We start from the raw sequence: 20,879 nt of genomic DNA on the forward strand, positions 1-20,879 counted from the left end.
GGAGGGACATTTCGTAATAATAGAGGAGTGAGTTCATTAAGAAAACATCGAGCCTGACCAGGCGGTGGCGCAGTGGATAGAGCATCGAACTGGAATGTGGAGGACCCAGGTTCGAGACCCCGAGGTTGCCAGCTCAAGTGCGGACTCATCTGGTTTGAGCAAGGCTCGCCAGCTTGAGCCCAAGGTCACCGGCTCGAGCAAGGGGTCACTCGGTCTGCCATAGCTCCCCAGTCAAGGCACATATGAAAAATCAATCAATGAACAACTAAGGAGCCACAACAAAGAATTGATGTTTCTCATCTCTTTCCCTTCCTGTCTGTCTGTCTCTATCTATCCCTCTCTCTGACTCTGTTTCTGCCAAAAAAAAAAAAAAGAAAACATCGAAATCTTAAATGTATGTGCACAGAGCTCCAAAATATATGAAGCAAGAACTAAGAACTACAAGGAGAAACAGGCAAATCTACATTATAGTTGGAGATTTCTACGTTCCTTTCTCAGCAATTGATTGAACAAGTACTTAAAAAACTAGCAAGACAAGACTTGAACAACACTATCAACTAACTTGATGTAATATTTATAGACCACTCATAACAGCATTCATTCTTTTCAAGTGTACATGGAACATTTACCACAACAGAGTGTAATCTTAGCCATAGCACAATATATTTAAAAGAATTGAAATCACACAAAGTATATTTTCAGAACTCAAAAATATTAGACTAAAATAATACCTGAAATATCTACAAATATTTGGAAACTGGGTAATACCCCATGTAAATATGTCATGTTTGTAAAAGAATTCTAGGGAAATTAGAAAATATTTTTAACTCAATAAAATGGAAACAAAATATAAAAATGTATGGGATGCAGCTCATAAGTTGATCTCTAGTTAGACTGATGAGAAAAATGACATAAAATAGAAATACTATCAGGTCTACCAGAAAGTTCTGTTCATTTCTATCACAACAAGTTTCGACACATAAGCACATATTTATTTGGCTCATGTATGCCTCTCTATTTTTATCACTTAATGTATACATACTGACATAGAAAATTAACTAAAACAAAGTTGATGCACATTTGTCTTATGTGTGAAGCGATAGTGTACCCATGGCTACTGATAAAGTTCATTTACGCCACTGTAATTTTTATGAATTTCAACAAGGAAGAAATGCTACAGAAGCATGTAGAAATTTATTAAAAGTGTTTGGTGAAGGTACAGTTTCTGATAGGACATGCAGAAGATGGTTCGAAAAATTCGAAACAGGTGATTTCGACCTTTCTGATAAGCCACGTTCTGAGCAACCATCTTTGATCAATGATGCGATGTTGTTAAGACCATGTTGGAGCAAGATCCTTTTCTGACAACATCGGAGATCGCAGAAAGGCTTAATTCAGCTCAGCAAACCATTTCGGACCATATTCGGAAGATAGGATTGGTGTGGAAATATTCAAGATGGGTGCCACATGAGTTAAGTCAGAAGAATTTGGATGATCAAGTCATCATATGCACATCTCTGCTTGCTCGGAACAAAATCGAGCCCTTCTTGAACCGGATGATAACTGGGGATGAAAAGTGGATTACCTACGAAAACATCGTAAGGAAAAGGGCATATTGTGAACCCGGAAAACCTAGCCCTTCCACCTCTAAAACAAATTTGACTCTGAATAAGAGAATGTTGTGTATATGGTGGGACATTCGAGGACCAATACATTATGAGCTATTAAAACCGAATGAAAAGCTCAATTCGGAGAAGTATTGTCAGCAACTGGATAATTTAAAGACAGCAGTCCAAGAAAAGAGGCCAGCAAGAGAACATCATACTGCATCATGATAATGCCAGGCCACATGCTGCTTCGGAGACTCGTCAAAAAATTGCAGAACTAGGCTGGGAAATTCTGTTGCATCCACCATATTCCCCGGACTTAGCACCCTCCGACTATCACTTGTTTTTGTCCTTACAAAATTTTTTGAAGGGCAAAAAATTCAAAAATGAAGAAGATATCAAACAAGCACTGGTTCCATTTTTCACATCCAAAGATAAAACATTTTTCAAAAATGGGATATAAAAATTGCCCTCACGCTGGCAAGAAATCATTAATAATAATAATGGCAATTATATTATTTAATAAAGTTTATTGATGGTAAGAAAAATTTGTATTTTATTTTATTCCAGAAACGGACAGAACTTTCTGGTAGACCGTATATTTATGAAAGAAGAGACATCAGTACAGATTATAGAGAAAATTAAAATAAGGGCATTTTACCAGCAATTTTATGCCAATAAATTTTGATGAAATTGGCAATGTCCATAAAAAGACAAATTACCTCAAAAAGTAGGTAACCCAAATAGCCAAGAATATACTCCTTTGCTGGGTTGGGTAGAGAAAAGATGGAAAGTGCAGTGCTTAATACATTTGTAGGGAAAATAACAGTAGTTTTGCTTTCCCATTGTAGAGCTGATTTTTTTTATCCATCGTAACTTTTACTGGAAGCAAGGAGTGAAGTTTTTCTTATATTTGTTAATTTGAGAATTATTGCCTGGATTCCATAGGAACTGTAGAGCTATTGCCATTACTTGGACTAAAGCCACTTAACGTGATATTTGTTCTTCTGGTGTATAACCAAAGTACAATAAAAAATAATGCTAATTATGTGTTTGTTAGGCTAAAAATAAGCCCTATAGATGATTATATGATTAGCTCCAATTTTTTTTTTTTTTTTTTTACAGAGACAGAGAGAGAGTCAGAGAGAGGGATAGATAGGCACAGACAGACAGGAACAGAGAGAGATGAGAAGCATCAATCATCAGTTTTTCGTTGCCACACCTTAGTTGTTCATTGAGTGCTTTCTCATATGTGCCTTGACCGTGGGCCTTCAGCAGACTGAGTAACCCCTTGCTCAAGCCAGCGACCTTGGGTCCAAGCTGGTGAGCTTTGCTCAAACTAGATGAGCCCACACTCAAGCTGGTGACCTCGGGGTCTTGAACCTGAGTCCTCCGCATCCCAGTTCGACGCTCTATCCACTGCACCATGGCCTGGTCAGGCTAGCCCCATTTTTTATGGAGGGCAAGTCCATAGTAAAGTAACAAAACCTAAGATGGCATAGCCAGCAAGTTCCTGAGTTAGATTTTGAATCCCAGATTGACTCCACAGCCCATAGTAACCACTATATTATACTATCATGTCATAGGTGATAAGTACCATAAGATGCCATAAAATTATTCTTTGGGCCTTTTATATTATTTTTTGGTAAGGGTAAAAGTTATATTTGCAGCTTTACTTTGTAACAATAGTCTGGTATGAGCAAGATGGTTATACAATTCAAAGTAGATATTGAATACAAATGGTCATAAGGCCATGTATGAAATTATGGAAAAATGCTAAAGCAACAAGAGTGCTGGTCAGAAAACCAGTTAAATAAAACATCTCTTATATCATTAAGTCAAAGGAAAAGCTACTCTGTATCCACAATCCTTATGGTGCTGAGAAAAAGCAATATGGCTTAAATGAAAGACTGGACTTCAGGAGCAATAAGTTTAATTCCTAGTCTGTTACTAACCAGCAGGAATATTTCCTCACCTATTCAAGTGAATTTTTTACCTGGAACACTGAGGTCGCTGGTTTGAAACCCTGGGCTTGCCTGGTCAAGGCACATGTGGGAGTTGATGTAACCTGCTTCTCCCCCACTCCTTCCCTCTCTCTCTTCTCTAAAATGAATAAATAAAAAATAAAAATTAAAGTGAATTTTTGTATCTGACCTGTGGTGGCCCGGTGGATAAAGCATTGACTTGGAATGCAGAGGTCTCTGGTTTGAAACTCCAGACTTACAAAGTCAAGGCACATATGAAAAGCTACTACTACAAGTTGATGCCCCCCGCCGTTCTCTCTCCCATCTCTCTAAAATCAATAAATAAAATTTAAAAAAAAAATAAAGAAAAGTGAGTCCTTGTGAATTATGAGTAAATTACAGAGGAAGAGCAGAAGACCTTGTGCACCAGCTAGAACCTTACTAACTCAAGTAATTACAGCCTAAAGTATGATTATGAAGTCATCTTTAAGAGACGATTTATGATTCCAGGTTTTCCTTAGTTCCTTTACTATGAAATGGTGGACTTTAACTAACCACTGTCTTTTGGTTCTTTTCTTAGAACTACTTTCTAATTATGCTTGATGTAACGAGTAAGAATTTTTAAAAATCTAGGCCCTGGCCAGTTGGCTCAGTGGTAGAGCGTCGGCCTGGTGTGCGGAAGTCCCGGGTTCGATTCCCGGCCAGGGCACAAAGAAAAGGCACCCATCTGCTTCTTCACCCCTCTCCTTCCTCTCTGTCTCTCTCTTCCCCTCCCGCAGCCGAGGCTCCATTGAAGCAAAGATGGCCCGGGCGCTGGGGATGGCTCCTTGGCATCTGCCCCAGGTGCTAGAGTGGCTCTGGTCACGACAGAGCGACGCCCCAGAGGGGCAGAGCATCCCCCCCTGGTGGGCGTGCCGGGTGGATCCCCGTCAGGCGCATGCGGGAGTCTGTCTGACTGCCTCCCGGTTTCCAGCTTCAGAAAAATACAAAAAAAAAAAAAAAAAAAAGAATTTTAAAAAATCTAAAATATGTCATGTAATATTTCATGAAAAGAAAAAATAATGATTACAGTAATTTTACTGTATACCTATACTTTAAACTCAGCAGACGTCCCCAAACTATGACCCTGCAGGCCGCATGCGGCCCCCTGAGGCCATTTATCCGGCCCCCCACTGCACTTCCGGAAGGGGCACCTCTTTCATTGGTGGTCAGTGAGAGGAGCACTGTATGTGGCGGCCCTCCAATGGTCTGAGGGACAGTGAACTGGCCCCTTGTGTAAAAAGTTTGGGGACCCCTGAGAAAGGGAACTGTGTTTTGAAATAATCTAATGAAACAGATTCAGACATTGTTTTAAATGTATAAGGACTTCAGTGGCATTAAAATGTGTACAAAAACAAAAACATGAAAAGAACGGAATTATCCATGTGGAAAGTTAATATGGTGGAAGAAACAAATTAGGAGAAAATAAAAAAGGTAAAAAACGTGTTGCAGAATATTGATATGATGAAACCAGAACTTGGTATGTAGTAGGGTGAACTTACAATCATTTCCTTCTGTTTCAATTGTAAACCTTAATGATACTGTGGGAAAATGTTTAATATTAGATTTTAAAGAAAATGCACAGTCTGCACATGAATGCAAAATTTGTTTAACTTCGGAGAGGTAGGACATTGGCAGACCCCAATGTCTTAGAGTAGGGGCTAGATAAACGTATTCTAGTAGAAATAAATCGAGTCTTAACCTTCATTGTTCTCTTTTTCTTTCCTATGACTGGTCATATTTGCCATTTGTTATGTAAGAATTTGGTTATCAGAGAATAGACTCATTTTCTTTTTTTCTTTTTTTTCCCCAGAGACAGAGAGAGAGTCAGAAAGAGAGATAGGTAGGAACAAACAGACAGGAACAGAGAGAGAGAGGAGAAGCATCTCTCAGTTTTTCATTGCCACACCTTAGTTGTTCATTGATTGCTTTCTCATATGTGCCTTGACCATGGGCCTTCAGCAGACAGAGTAACCCCTTGCTCAAGCCAGCAACCTTGGGTCCAAGCTGGTGAGCTTTGCTCAAACCAGATGAGCCCGCACTCAAGCTGGCAACCTCAGGGTCTTGAACCTGGGTCCTCTGCAATCCTGTCCAATGCTCTATCCAGTGCGCCACCTTCTGGTCAGGCAATAGACTCATTTTCTAACCTGGTGATCCCACAAATGAAAACAACACAACTCAGGGAATGGGCAAGACCATCCATTAGGGTAAGAAAAAAATATTTAAACTTATATTTATGTATTTTTATGTTTAATAAAAATGAATTCAATTTTGCTAATGTTTCATGTACAGATTGGTAATGGGCTTTCCCTCACTTTGTGGATACCAAGTGGCCACATAGAATTAATGGTGGTAAAATATTGTGAGGGGAAAGGCAGAGTTCTACCCGTCACCAGGCAGAACAAAGAGACTATTCAGCAAATTGTTACAGACTGTACTTGATGTGTACTCATGAACTTTACTGTTTACTAGTGTTAACAAAACTAACTTTTATAAAGTAGATAAGAAGCTTAAGAAGATTTTTACAAAGAAACTGCTGCTTAAAGCTAATACCACTAAGGCAAGAACAAGCAAACAAGAAGAAAATAACAGAGCTGTGGACTCCGTGTCAGCAACATTACCAGGCAAATACAATGATCTAATCATGAAAAAAAATCCAGCAAAAAATAAATAAATAAATAAATAAAATAATAATAGTAATCAAGAAGACTGAAATATGGACTCTGACTCATTATTAGTAGTATAAAATGAACCTTGCCCCAAGAGTGTCTTGATTTCATGTGTTAACTAGTGATAGCATGTAGTCATCCTGTTTAGTAAAATGCTTAAAAATGTTTAATCTCTGTTTTACCTTTAATTTGTGCATTCTTAGTGTACATAGATGATAATATTTATATATTACATATAGAAGGTTAAGACAAAGATTGGGGTTTAATATGATTTCTCCTCATAGTAGTCAAGTGTTGTTAAAAAATAGCATTCAAAGAACTCATCAGATTTTTAAAGTGTTTATTAAATGAATCTTTTATATGAAACCCAGGTAGTGTAGCTAGAAAAATTAAATTTTACTTTATATGACCTATCACTCAGCTGTCAATATGAGTTTCAAAATTTTGTGGTATAATCCTCCTGGGTTCTTAAAATCTCTAGAGTTGTAAAGTATCCCACTTCAAATAGATATACTAACCAGGGTAGAATCTTCAGGCTGAGTCCTGGTTTAACTTCAGCTTTAGTTTGCAGAGGGGGGTTGAGGTGTGTGTGGGGGTTGTTTTGTTTTGTTTTTGCTTTTGTTTATTTTCATTTTGGGTCAGAACAGCAACTTCAGAAAATCAGAGACTAAAACACCCAGTGGGATTTGCATTCAGTTGCCAATAGTTCTATCAGAAAGAATTTACTGCAAAGAAGAGTTTTATTTTAATTTTATGTATTATGTTAAATATAAAATGTATTCTGCATTTTATTTTATATAGTATTACATTATATAGTATAAATATTATATACACAAAAATGAACTATTATTCAAAATGCTCACTCATATAGAAGATTAAATTCCATATTGTACTTGATTGACTTACCTTTGATAAATATAGACAATTTAAAACATGGTTTTAGCCATTAGAAAAAGATAAAATCCCTTGTCTCAAGGTTTGTACATTTTTCTGTTTAATCTCACATGCCAAAAGGTGAAGTAACTCTTTTGAAATGTGGTTACATATTACAAAACTAACTGAAAAAAATTTAGTTGTTGCTAAAGACATGTTTCTGGGAATCATTACAAAATAAAAACGTTATCTACAGTTCAGATATAAATCAGAAGATTTTGTGCAATTTGGAAATACCATATGTTTTCATTTTCTATTTTAAAAATGAGAGGATAATTTGTGTGTATGTGTGTGTGAGACAGACAGAGAGAGTCAGAGAGAGGGACAGATAGGGACAGACAGGAACGGAGAGAGATGAGAAGCATCAATTCTTCATTGCAGCACCTTAGTTGTTCATTGATTGATTTCTCATATGTGCCTTGACCAGGAGGTTACAGCAGACCAGGTAACCCTTTCTTAAGCCAGAGACCTTAGGCTCAAGCTGGTGAGTCTTGCTCAAACCAGATGAACCTGCGCTCAAGCTGGTGACCTCAGGGTCTCGAACCTGGGTCCTCTCCATCCCAGTTCGACACTCTATACACTGTGCCACTGCCTAGTCAGGCAAAAGGATAATTCTTTTTTTTTTTAAAGGATAATTCTTAATAATTTTCCAGTGCTCTTTAAAGCATATTATGGTTAAAAAGAAATATTTTGCTTTTAGATTTTTATCAATTATAGTATTTGTAAATTATTAATTAAATCTCATTCTAAATAAAGCATTTAGAATCCCCTGCAAATGTTCCACTTCAGTTTAATTACTCGGTTCCTAAACTGAATTTGGAACCCAGTAATTTGGAACATCTAACTTACATTTTTCTGCTGATCTGGTAATTAATCAAACAACTTTCTAAATTTACTTATTTTAAGTACATTGGTCATTTTTACCTTGTAGCATAGTTAAAAGATTTTTAAAAAATATTTACATTATATATTTAAATGAATTACACAATTAAGTAAATGTTTTGAGATTATAGTTCTTCTTATGCTATATGTATAATATATTTATTTTCTTGCTACAAAATTGCCATGGGGAATACCAACTTCAGAAACACCATACTGAAGGCCAACTCTGTGGTTCACAGTAACCATAGCAATAACTGTCCTAAAAATAAAGAGTGCCTGTATCAGCACAGATGGGCTCCTCTTACAGAGGAAGAATCAAGTTCCCAGGCAGTGGTATCACCTGGAGCTGGGAATCCCACTAGACAGTAACATAATACAAGAGCTTGAGGGTTTAATACACATACAGAGGCATAAATTTAGACCAGACTTTCTAGTGAAACATAATTAAAAATTACAACTGTATCTATAGGTGCTACTAAGTTCCAACAAGGAAACCTGTCACATTCATATATTTAACAGCACAAGAATTAAACTCAGGGTATTAATTTCTTCATTCATGACCTATAAAATGCTTCCTTATATTTGATCTATATTTATCAGTAATTTTTAAAAACTTTTATTTATTGATTTTAGCACGAGAGAGAAAGGGAAAGAGAGAGAAGGACAGGAACATCGATCTGTTCCTGTATGTGCCCTGACCAGGGATCAGAACCGGCAACCTCGGCACTTTGGGACAAGGCTGTTAATCAGAAATTATAATTCTAATAATCAATTTATACATTTATAAATAAATGAAAGAAAAATTGTATAGCCTTAAGCCCTATATACATTTCTATTATAATAACATGATGCATCGTAATTATTTACTTGGCCTCCTTGAAAACAGGAACCATACCTGCACACCTGTGTAACAGGTAAATACTTATTTAGAATGTCTCTGATGAACGAATTAATAATTAGAGATCTAAAAATACAAGTGAGGTTAAGAGATGACTTGTCACAGATTAACACCTTTTTAATGAATCTTTAAAGGTTTAGTGGGAATGAAGGTTTGGAAAGACTCACATACTTTCCAATGTTTTGGAGGCTTCTTGCATTCTAATTGCTTGTTAGAAAACTGAGACCATTTACAAAAGGCTCACTATGGTGTCCTGGGCATAGTGGGATTATGAGATTAGAAGACACTCCCCAGTTCCAATTCAAAGGCGTTACAATTGGGCTAGGCCTAAGCTTTTTGACACATGCTATGTAACTTTCCCTACTATTGATGAGTTGATAATAAAAATACTACCCATCAAAAAGACCAATTTCTGCTAAAAGCAACCAATTATTCTATGGTCATTGCATGCAATAAATGTTTTTCCTTCAACACACTGGCAATTTTTTGTTATATTTTGTCAAAATTACAAGGAAAAGAACCCCTGCACACAAACAATAGGACATTCTTCCCCAGACTACCTCCACGGTCCAAGTCAAGGAGCTCCAGGGAGTTTCAGCTAGAACAGAGGCAGAGATTTCAACTTTTTCTTCACATTCTATTAATTCACTTAAGTATTTCTTGAGCACCTTCTTTGTAGCAGGGATCTCCGTGGCCTTCAGGATACATCAATGTACGAAACAAACAAATTTCTCTCCTCTTGGTACTTACACATTGGTGCAGATTGATAGTACTCTTTTCCTGATGCTGACTGATAGTGGGACTCGTTACTGTTGAGCAGATCCACAGACGTTTTGTCCACATGTGGTATATTTTGCCAACCAGATATTTTTGTGTGTGTGGAACATACATGTGTAGTTGGAGTCAGTGAGATTTGATTCTTGACAGTAATCTTTTCACTACCATCTGCACAGAACTTTCTACTCTTAATAAAACATATCGTGTCATATCTTTTTTTTTTTTTTTGTATTTTTCTGAAGTTGGAAACGGGGAGGCAGTCAGACAGATTCCCACATGTGCCCAACCGGGATCCACCCGACACGCTCACCAGGGAGCGATGCTTTGCCCATCTGGGGTGTCGCTCTGTTGCAACCAGAGCCATTCTAGCACCTGAGGCAGAGGCCACAGAGCCATCCCCAGCGCCCAGGCCAACTCTGCTCCAATGGAGCCTTGGCTGCAGGAGGGGAAGAGAGAGACAGAGAGGAAGGAGAGGGGGAGGGGTGGAGAAGCAGATGGGCGCTTCTCCTGTGTTTCCTGGCTGGGAATCGAACCCGGGACTCCTGCACACCAGGCCGACGCTCTACCACTGAGCCAACCGGCCAGGGCTTCTTGTCATATCTTGTAACTTAGGTATTTTTATACTTGCCTATTGTCCAGAAGTTATAGTCTTGAAAAACCTTCCTTTATATATCTTTTTATCTCTCATTGTTATAAAGTACCGCACCCCAGATTTTGAAAGGCACTGTACCTCATTTCATCGAGTTCACGTAGAGACACCCAGTCCAGATGAATTTTGAGGAATTTTATTAGAGGAGGAGATTTATTAAATATGCCAGCTGCATATGGCTGATACAGGGCATCAGACCCAAATTGTGCAGTCCCAAAAATAGTTCAGGGGCTGCTTATATACCCTTGATCACACACACAGGCAGGGGAGAGCATGATGTCACCATAGGAGCTGGTAACATTTGTTTAGGGATACACAGAAACATTAAGACTTTCAAGGTAACACAATCAAAGATGTTTACAAATCTTTCAGGGTTCATCTTCACTCACTAGCCTAGAGATATTTTACCCTCAAGATTCCACGAAGGGGGAGGAACTACAATCAATGCAAGGTGGTATGTAAATTCTGCCTCCTATTGAAAGAGAAAAAGTTTCTAGGTTAACCTTTATTTTAGATTTAAAACTGAATGACACATTGTTCTTGCAAACCAGAAACTTCTACATTCTTCTCCCTCCCCTCCCTAAAGGAGGGACAGGACAGGAAAGCCTGATAGGAAAGCTTGACCTTTCCTCCCAGAATATTAATATCAATTTTCAGCTTTTTGGTACCTTACAACATTATGCAATACCTTAAACATCGTAAATGTTCAACAAATATTTAATTTGGACTTAATTCTGTTTTCCAGTGAAGACTTTATCAGAATTCTTATAATGAGTATAAATTCTCATTTGAACTAGTTATACACAATTACATTATTTTTCCCACAGTGCTTTGTAAAAGGAAAACCCTCAATAAATATTTGCTGAATTGAATTGAAAATGTTTGAAGTAATTTTACTTTAAATTTTTTTTGAATCAGCTTTTGTGAGGGCAATACATTTCCCTTTTGCCTGACCACCTAAAATCAATCCTTTAAATAGGAAAGAAATAAAAGAGTAACTTGGGAAATAAAAACACAACCATCAGATGTTGAAAGAGTTTTAAAATGTCACTTTTCTATTCAATGTATACCAGTCTTCTCTTTTACATCAGATAAATCTCCATCTTTATCAAAATAGATAATTTTACCCAATTTATATATCGATTGCCTCTCCTTATTTACTTACAAGCATTTATTATACTTGCTTCATATATTAAATAGTTCATTCCTCCGGGAGGTGACTTGTGTATGTTTATGATAGAGTGAAGCTAACCTGATTATCTAGATTAATAGAAAAACGTTCTCTTCTGTTCTCAGGGTCCTACAGTCTCCAAAGGCCACAGGAAATACTGAAACATCTGTTCGCTAAACCACAAACCACATAGATTTTAGCTTCTGTGTCATAAAACTTTCAAAGCTCAACATCTAGCAACTGCTTAAAACCCAGGTTGTTTTCTTTAGTTTCCCACATTCCCTTTCACTCCCTGCTTAATTAATGAAACCTAATTTCAGACAAAACTGTAATAAACTTCATTTCTTCATGCCCCTAGCCTGCTGCTTATATAAATATTTAATTTATGATTCACCTTATTTGCCTTTGTTTGACTATTGTCTTGCCTTCTGAACTTTTTGAGACTAAAACTGATAGATATATTAATTCACCAGAAATCCAAACTGCCCTTTTGTTGTCCCTGACCTCACCCTTACTTACTAGAAAATCACCCCTGAGGCAGAAGAGTTCCAGAAAGCTGATCAACCTCTCAAGGAGAAGCATTCCAGGAAGCAGAAACCATAAAACCGTAAAAGGGAACATACCAGAACTTTTGACTCAATACCCCCTCAGGCTCTCGCAAATGCTATAAAATTCGCCCCTAGTCTGTAACCAGTGCTCTTCACCCCCAGAGAAGTGCCCGGCAGGGTTCCTTTCTTCCTTTCAATAAAGCCTGTTACTCTGGTCTTTTCGGACTCCCATGGATTCCAACAAAAACCACTTTTATATTTTCACTTCTTCCCTGTGTAGAGCCAGAAGCCAAGGCCAGGGCCACCATCACGGCAGCCGCCTGGCTCATGCAGGTTCGCATTGGATTCGGACAGTCGGTAAAGAACCAACAGAGCCAAAAACTGATAGGCCATTTTCTTTAATTCTAGCTTGCACCCGGTGGGCAAGTAAAAACACACACTGGGCTCCAAAACCCACTCACATTCAGTGCTCACAAAGCCACTGACTTATCCGAGTTTCCTAGAATCAAAGGTTTCTAGCTCACCAGCCTTATTCTCCTCAGTTCCCCATCTCCTTCCTTATCCCAGATACAAACTCTGCACAAACTGGCATCTCACTCCGCACTCCGCCATCTTGGCTGCTTCTCCTGGCCTCCTCCACGTGGCCTTTCTCTGCTCTGCTCTCTAATGCTATTCCCAGGAACCGAGAGCACAAGCTCCCGCTCCGTCCCCATTTTATAGTGTAGAAATCCAAACCTTTAATCCAATATACAAAATAGGGAAGTCTCTAATACAAAGTCACTTTCTGAGGCATGATTGGATTGTACCACCCCACAACAAAAAGGGTAGGAAAGGCTTAATCCCAAAACCAAGCCCCAGGCTACAAGGATTCTGCCTGCCTTTAGCCCACCCCAACACACATTAATATCACCTGGGCGACAGCCTCCTCGTGTTATCTTTAACAAAGTGAGCATAATACATTTTATCTGCCCAACACCCTGTTACCCCATTGCAGGTCCAAATGTTCACCAATATAAAAATAAAGCTGTGTTCTAGAACTTCTTTGGTCTTAGTAGAAGTGGATTAATGTTGGTTGAGGCCCCGGGAGCAGAAGAAAATATTGGGTCCCTTAAAAAAAAGAAATACAGGGAAAATAAAAATATGTGTTAACCATACTTTTAAAGAAATAAAAAATATTATGTACTATTAATGTTAAAATTGCACATATGAAACCAAACTCGGTGTCGTTAGAAAAAAGTGTAAGGTTAGGGTTTTGCGGGGCCCTTCAGAAGTCGGGGCCCAGGGCGCATGCCCGGTGTGCCCGCTGTTAAATCTGCCTCTGGTGGCTTTCTTTCGGGTTACTAAAGCTATACCATCCATTCTGGTTTATGTTAGGGCTATACACATATGATTCTATATAGACATTTAAGCATTTTTATTATACAGCAGAAGTGTGTCCAAGTGTCTTTAACAAAGATCTATATGATCAGAAACCCATGTTTGTGGATGGCTAATTATTTTAATACCACTGAAGAAGCAAGCAATTAAAAATATTCAATTTTGCAGTAATGCAAAAGATGTTCCAAAATACTTTATTCAGATTTACTTATACAAAGTGCCTTGTTGTAGAGTTAGTATAAATATTTGTGTCAATAGTACTAGTCATTATTGCTCAAGAATGCAGGTATTTTTCATAAAAGTGTTTTTGATGTGAAGGCATATTTCAATTCAGGCTTCTAATTTATATAACAAATGCAATTGAACATCTCAACTTTAAATTTGATAAAAATTTCATAACACTGAAGTGGATCCCAACATTGTCTAGAGTTTGGCCACATAGTCAGAAAGTTTAACTTATTTCTGAAAATTTTTATTTATTGAAATGTAATTGACATACAACTTTGTATTCATTCTAGGTATACAACATAGTAATTTGATATATGTATGCATTTAAAAATGCTTACCAGAATAAGTTTAATTAACATGCATCACCTCAGATAGTTACAGTTTTTTTTTCTTGTGTTGAGAACTTTTAAGATCAACTCTCTTAAAATTTCCTGGAAAACTTTCACAAGGAAACTGGTAGGGAAGTGGTTGATTTATTTGGAATAAGTCCTGAGGGCTAGGGCAGAGGGCGGTGACTAAATCAGGTTTGAAGCGAACACTGGGATTTAAAGACAAAAAGTCCTGTCCAGATGGATTGTGCAAGTAAAAAGGACGTGAGCATAGATAAAAAATTCAAGAAGATCACCAAGCCAGGAAGGAAAAAAAAAAAAGAGTAAATAAATGGCAAGCTCTTTGAATAAAATCTGGTGATAGTTGGTATTGTTTGAGACTGAATCTCCTGTTTTAGAGCTGACCTAATTCATGTAAAGAGTCTGGAATGGAACAGATGCTAAACTTCACATTCTGGCAAAGTTCCAGGGATACTGTGTCTTTCGTTCAGTCAGTTCCAGTCCAAAGGGAAAGGTCATTTATATCCAGGGGCATATCACTGGTTTTAAGCAGTTTATCATGCCATTTGATGTAATTTTATTCATGTTTTTTATACTTGGTTGTGTTTTTTTTTTAACCTTTTTTGGTCTGTGGGTTTACAGCTTTTATGTAATTTATACTTCTCAGCCATTATTTCTCCAAGTATTTTTTCTGTTTTCCACACCCTCCGGCAGGGACTCCAATTACATGTATATTAGGCTGCTTGGAGTTCAATTACAGCTATCCTAATAGTGTTTATTTTTTTCTTTCAGTCTTTTTTCTGTGTTCTTTTTTTTTATAGTTTTTATATCTCTGCCTTCAGATGCACTAATCTTTTCTTTTTCAGTATCTAATCTGTTGCTAATTATGTTGCTATTTCTGGGTCTGATTCTATTGACTGATTGGAGTCATCATATTGATCAGGGGTAGTCATCCTTTTTATACCTACTGCCCACTTTTGTATCTGTTAGTAGTAAAATTTTCTAACCGCCTACTGGTTCCACAGTAATGGTGATTTATAAAGTAGGGAAGGAACTTTACTTTATAAAATTTATAAAGCAGAGTTACATCAAGTTAAAGCATATAATAATAATTACTTACCAAGTACTTTATGTCGGATTTTCGCTCAGTTTAGCAGAATAAATCTTTATAAGACAACTTACTATAGTTAAATCTATATTTTTATTTATACTTTGGTTGCTCCGCTACCGCCCACCATGAAAGCTGGAACACCCACTAGTGGGCGGTAGGGACCAGGTTGACTACCACTGATACCGATCATATTTTCCCAGTTCTTTGCATTTTAAAAAAATTTTTAATTAAATGCCAGATGTTGTGAACTTGACCTTGTTGGATTCTGGATATTTTTTTGCTTTCCTATAAATATTTTTTAGCTTTGTTCTGAGAAGCAGTTATTATTTATAAACAGTTTAATCCTTTTGAAACTTTTTCTTAAGCGTTGTTGTATGGGACCACAGTAGCCTTTTGTCTAGGACTAATTTTCCCCAATTACTCAGTGATCCATGAATTGTAAGATTTTCCTCTCTGGTGCAAACTTGAACTATTTTCATCCCTAGTTGGTCTTTAAAAATAATTTTCCATGATCCTTTCAGGTAGTTCTTGTCCAGACTTAGGTAGTTTCCTTCCTCAAATGTACTAATTAGAGCTCAGCAGAAAACTTGGGAGGGACTCTATGTGCTCTCTGTGTGGGTTTCTCACCTCTTGTCCTTTGCCCTGCAAACTCTAGGCACCTTGTCCTCTCTGGACTATGTCTCCTCAATTTAAGGAGACTAGCAGGCTCTCCTTGAGTTTTCCCTTTCTGTATTATGGCTTGAAAACTATTTTCAGCCCTGGCCAGTTGGCTCAGCAGTAGAGTGTTGGCCCATGTGAAAGTCTCAGGTTCAATTCCCGGTCAGGGCACACAGGAATAGTGATCATCTGCTTCTCCACTCCCCGCTACTTCCCCTACTGCAGCCATGGCTCAAGTGGTTCGAGCAAGTTGGCCCCTGGCACTGAGGATGGCTACATGGCCTCACCTCAGGCACTAAAATAGCTCGGTTATGGAGCAACAGAGCAGCGGCCTCAGAGGAGCAGAGCATCACTCAGTTAGGGGCTTGCAGGTGGATTCTGGTTGGGGAAAATGCAGCAGTCTGTCTCTGCCTCCCTGCCTCTCACTTAATAAGAAAAAAAATAAAAATTATTTCCAGGCAGCAAGCAAGGGTAATCATAGGGCTCACCTGTCTGAAGGATCACTGCCTTGTACTACTTGATGTCCAATGTCTGAAAACATTTTTTTGATGTTTTTTTTTTTTAGTTGGTTCAGGCAGGAGTTTTCTCCACACCTTGTTACCACATCTTGCCAAAGAACTTATAAAGTCAACAGAACCACTAATAGTTGCATAGTTGCATGGACTGCATCTGAGCTTCTCCATATCCTGAAATTACATGGCATTACATTTGCAAAGAATAAGGCAGTTCCAAAAACCGTGTTCATTCATTCGACAAATATTTAAACACTATGGCAGAGATGGCTGTCTGCCTTCTAAAATCTTTCCCTTTTTGATATAATGGAATTGTTCTTGAAAAGTGGCTGGCAGGCCAGGGTCTATGGTTTTCCACACCCTTTCCCCCCTAACACACACACACACACACACACACACTGTGCTTGTCAGTGTGATCATATGTCTAGTTTTCACCAATGGAATGTGATTGGAAGTGAGGTGCTGACTGACTGCTGAGAATCACAAGTCCCCTGGGAATGGTGAAGACAAAATATGAAAGGGTCTCAGTCCCTGAAATCACTGAATAGAGGGAAGCTGCCTGCCAGAAACACCTGCATTGATCAGTTAGATATTGACAACATAAATTTCTATTGTGTTAAGCTACCGCTATTTGGGGGTTCTTATATTTTCTAAATTAATTTTAGTTAGAGAGAAAGGAAGAGAGAGAGAGACAGGAACATTAATCTGCTCCTGTATGTGCCCTGACCAGGGATCAAATTGGCAACCTCTGCACTGCCGGGCAATGCTCTAACCAACTAAGTTATCCGGCCAGGGCCTTGGGAGTTATTTTGTTAAAGGAGTAAGTGTTAACCAGTTAATTCAAGGACCTACTGTGTGTCAGGCACTGTGCTAAGGGCTAAATGTCTAAAGAGAAACAGAAGAGTCAAGATCCAGCCTGACCAGGCGGTGATGCAGTGGATAGAGCATAGGTCTGGGATGCTGAGGACCCAGGATCGAAACTCTGAGGTCGCTGGCGTGAGCGTGGGATCATAGACATGATCTTATGGTTGCTGGCTTGAAGCCCAAGGTCCCTGGTTTGAACAAGGGGTCACTGGCTCAGCTGGAGTCCCACCCTCTACCCCATCAAAGCACATATGAGAAAGCAATCAGTGAACAACTAAGGAGCTGCAATGAAGAATTGATGCTTATCATCTCTCTTTCTCTTCCCGTCTGTCTGTCCCTATCTGTCCCTCTCCCTCTTTCTCTCTCTCTCTCTCACTAAAAAAAAAAAAAGAAAAGAAAGAGACATGTATCTTGGGTTCCATGTATCTTAAAGGTTAGTCAAGAAGAACAAAATTAAACAAAAAAAGAAATGCATACACTATCATATCCCACAAAGCACCTGCCTGGTTCATGGCTTCCCAGTAGAACGCATCTGGATTTTTAAAACCCAAACTTCAGAGAATGTATTCCTGCCTTGAAACAGTGTTTTTTGACTAATATTTGTATAGAAAATGTTTGTATTTATATCCCTCCAAAATTCAATACATTTTTAAAACAAAATGATGTGTATGAAAGACAGTTTAGCAGTTTCTGACAAAACTATTCATACCCTTGCCACATGATCCGCAATTATGCTTCTTGGCATTTGACTAAAGGGGTTGAAAATTTATGTCTACATAAAAACTTGCACATAGCTTTATAAAGCTTTACTCACAATTGCCAAAACTTGGAAGAAACCAAGAAAAATAAACTGTGGTACATCCAGATAATAGAATATTATTCAGTGCTAAAAAGAAAATGACCTATCGAGTCATAATAAGACTTGGAGAAATTAAAAAAAAAAAAATGTTATTGATTGATTTTAGAGAGAGAGAGAGAGAATGAGAGAGACATTGACTTGCTGTTCTACTTATTTATGCATTCAATGGTTGATCTGTATGTGCCCTAACCAGGGACCAAACCCATAACCTTGGCATATCCGGACAATGCTCTAACCAACTGAACTACCTAGAGGAACGTAAATGTATATTACTAAGTGAAAGAAGCCAATCTGAAAGGGCTGCATATTGTATGATTTCAACTATGCAACATTCTAAAAGAGTTAAAACAATGAACACAGTAAAAAATCCGTCATAGCAGTATCTCTATATGAGATGGGAACAGGGGGGTCTCTATTCCCAAAATGGCCATCTTTTTGATCAACAACAGGCAACAGACCTCTCTTATAGCCTGAGCTCTAGAGTTAGACTCCTTGCTTTTTTTTATTTTTATTGAGACAAAGAGAGGAATAGACAGGGACAGACAGACAGGAACAGAGAGATGAGAAGCATCAATCATTAGTTTTTCGTTGCGCATTGCCCCTTAGTTGTTCATTGATTGCTTTCTCACATGTGCCTTGACCGTGGGCCTTCAGCAGACCCAGTAACCCCTTGCTCGAGCCAGTGACCTTGGGTCCAAGCTGGTGAGCTTTGCTCAAACCAGATGAACCCGCACTCAAGCTGGTGACCTTGGGGTCTCGAACTGGGTCCTCTGCATCCCAGTCCGACGCTCTATCCACTGCCCCACTGCCTGGTCAGGCTAGACTCCTTGCTTTTGAACCCAACTTCTGCCATTCATTACCTATATGACTTTATACTTTGATTACTTAATTATTTGACCTCTCTAAGCCTCAGTTTTTTCATTAGTAAAATGGGGGTAATGATCCCTATCAGAGAATTACATTAGCTGATGTGTATACAAAGCATGAAAATATACACAGGCTAAAATAATAACTACCATTTACTACATACCTACTTTAAAATAGTAACTCCCCTTGTCAAACTACCTTTGCAAACCCCAGAAAAAGATATGACAGATTCTTCCTTGGAGTCTAAGCCTTCAGCCTTGGGGGACTAGAATAGCCCAATCTCTAACTTCAGTGTTAGGCTCTGAAGCAGTGCATATTTTTTGGTATCTGACTTCTTGCACTTAACACAATGTTTTCTTTCTCAACATTTTATTATAAAATGTTCAATCAGCCTGATCAGGCGGTGGTACAGTGGATGGAGTGTAGGACTGGGATGCAGAGGACCCAGGTTCGAAACCCTGGAGTAACCAGCTTGAGCGCAGACTCATCCGGCTTGAGCACAGGCTCACCAGCTTGAGCACAGGGTCACACTGGCTTGAGTGTGGGATCATAGACGTGACCCCATGGTCGCTGGCTTGAGCCCCAAAATCTCTAGCTTGAAGCCCAAAGTCGCTGGCTTGAGCAAGGGGTCACTCACTCTGCTGCAGCCCCCCAGTCAAGTCACATATGAGAAAATAATCCATGAACAACTAAGGTGCCACAAGGAAGCATTAATGCTTCTCAGCTCTCTCCCTTCCTGTGTGTCTGTCTGTATCTGTCCCTCTCTCTGTTTCTCTCTTTGTCTCTGTCCTTCTTGCTAAAAAATAATTAATTAAATAAATAAATAAAATAAATAAATAAGTAAAATGTTCAGTCATAATGAGTGCCAGAGTGTTTACTTTGTATGGGGAAGGGGCTCCTTGCTGGGGAGCCACATCATAAAGTAAGTCATCATAAGTAAGAAACAGCAGTAGTATGACACAGGAATGCCACCTCTGTACCTGGGTTTGGTCTTTATCTGTGTCAACATCTACCTCCAGGCCTGGCATGTTGTTGAATCAGCTGGTGCCCTTTGAACTCTGATGATTTTTCTCACCTCTGGCCTTGACTGTTTCCATGTCATACTCTGTACTCAACACATTCCTTTAGTGCTTTGTAAAGGTAGTCAACAGATAGACAGAACTGCAACAGGCCATGGGACAAATTAGATGGACATGAAAACTACACAAACACAATAGAGAGCAGTAGAGAGATGCGTGATCGCTAAAACAAAAGATAAATTCTGGTTGACCAAAAGAAGAGGGTCAAGGAAGAACCAATATTTAAGGGACAAATAAACAACAGGAACTGCATAAAGAGACTGAGGGGCCTGACCTGTGGTGGCACAGTGGATAAAGTGTCAACCTGGGAACTCTGAGGTCGCCAGTTCAAAACCCTGGGCTTGCCTGGTCAGGGCACATATGAGAGTTGATACTTTCTGCTCCTCTCTCTCTCTCTCTCTCTGTGTCTCTCTAAAAAAAAAAAAAAGAGAGAGAGAGAGACTGAGGAAAACAACCTCAGAAATATGGAAGGTAAAACTAGAGAGTTGGGGTTTATTTATTTATTTTTTATTTTTGTATTTTTTTTGAAGTTGGAAACGGGGAGGCAGTCAGTCAGACTCCTGCATGCGCCCGACCGGGATCCACCCGGCATGCTCACCAGGGGGCGATGCTCTGCCCATCTGGGGCGTTGCTCTGTTGCAACCAGAGCCATTCTAGCACCTGAGGCAGAGGCCATGGAGCCATCCTCAGCACCTGGGTCAACTTTGCTCAAATGGAGGAGCCTTGGCTGCTGGACAGGAAAAGAGAGATGGAGAGAAAGCAGAGGGGAAAGGATGGAGAAGCAGATGGCGCTTTTTCTGTGTGCCCCAGCCGGGAATTGAACCTGAGACTTACACGTGCCGGGCTGATGCTCTACCAC

The 20,879-nt window shown here is 38.9% G+C and overlaps 1 non-coding gene across 1 annotated transcript; it reads left to right on the forward strand.

The window, feature by feature from the left end:
- Window positions 1–4,204: 4,204 nt before the first annotated feature.
- On the forward strand, window positions 4,205–4,280 carry TRNAT-GGU (transfer RNA threonine (anticodon GGU)). Its single transcript has one exon. It is a non-coding gene; the product is annotated as a tRNA-Thr (tRNA).
- The last annotated feature ends 16,599 nt before the right edge of the window (window positions 4,281–20,879 follow it).

This window comes from Saccopteryx leptura, chromosome 7 (assembly GCF_036850995.1).
Source record: "Saccopteryx leptura isolate mSacLep1 chromosome 7, mSacLep1_pri_phased_curated, whole genome shotgun sequence".
In the NCBI taxonomy this organism is placed as follows: Eukaryota; Metazoa; Chordata; class Mammalia; order Chiroptera; family Emballonuridae; genus Saccopteryx; species Saccopteryx leptura.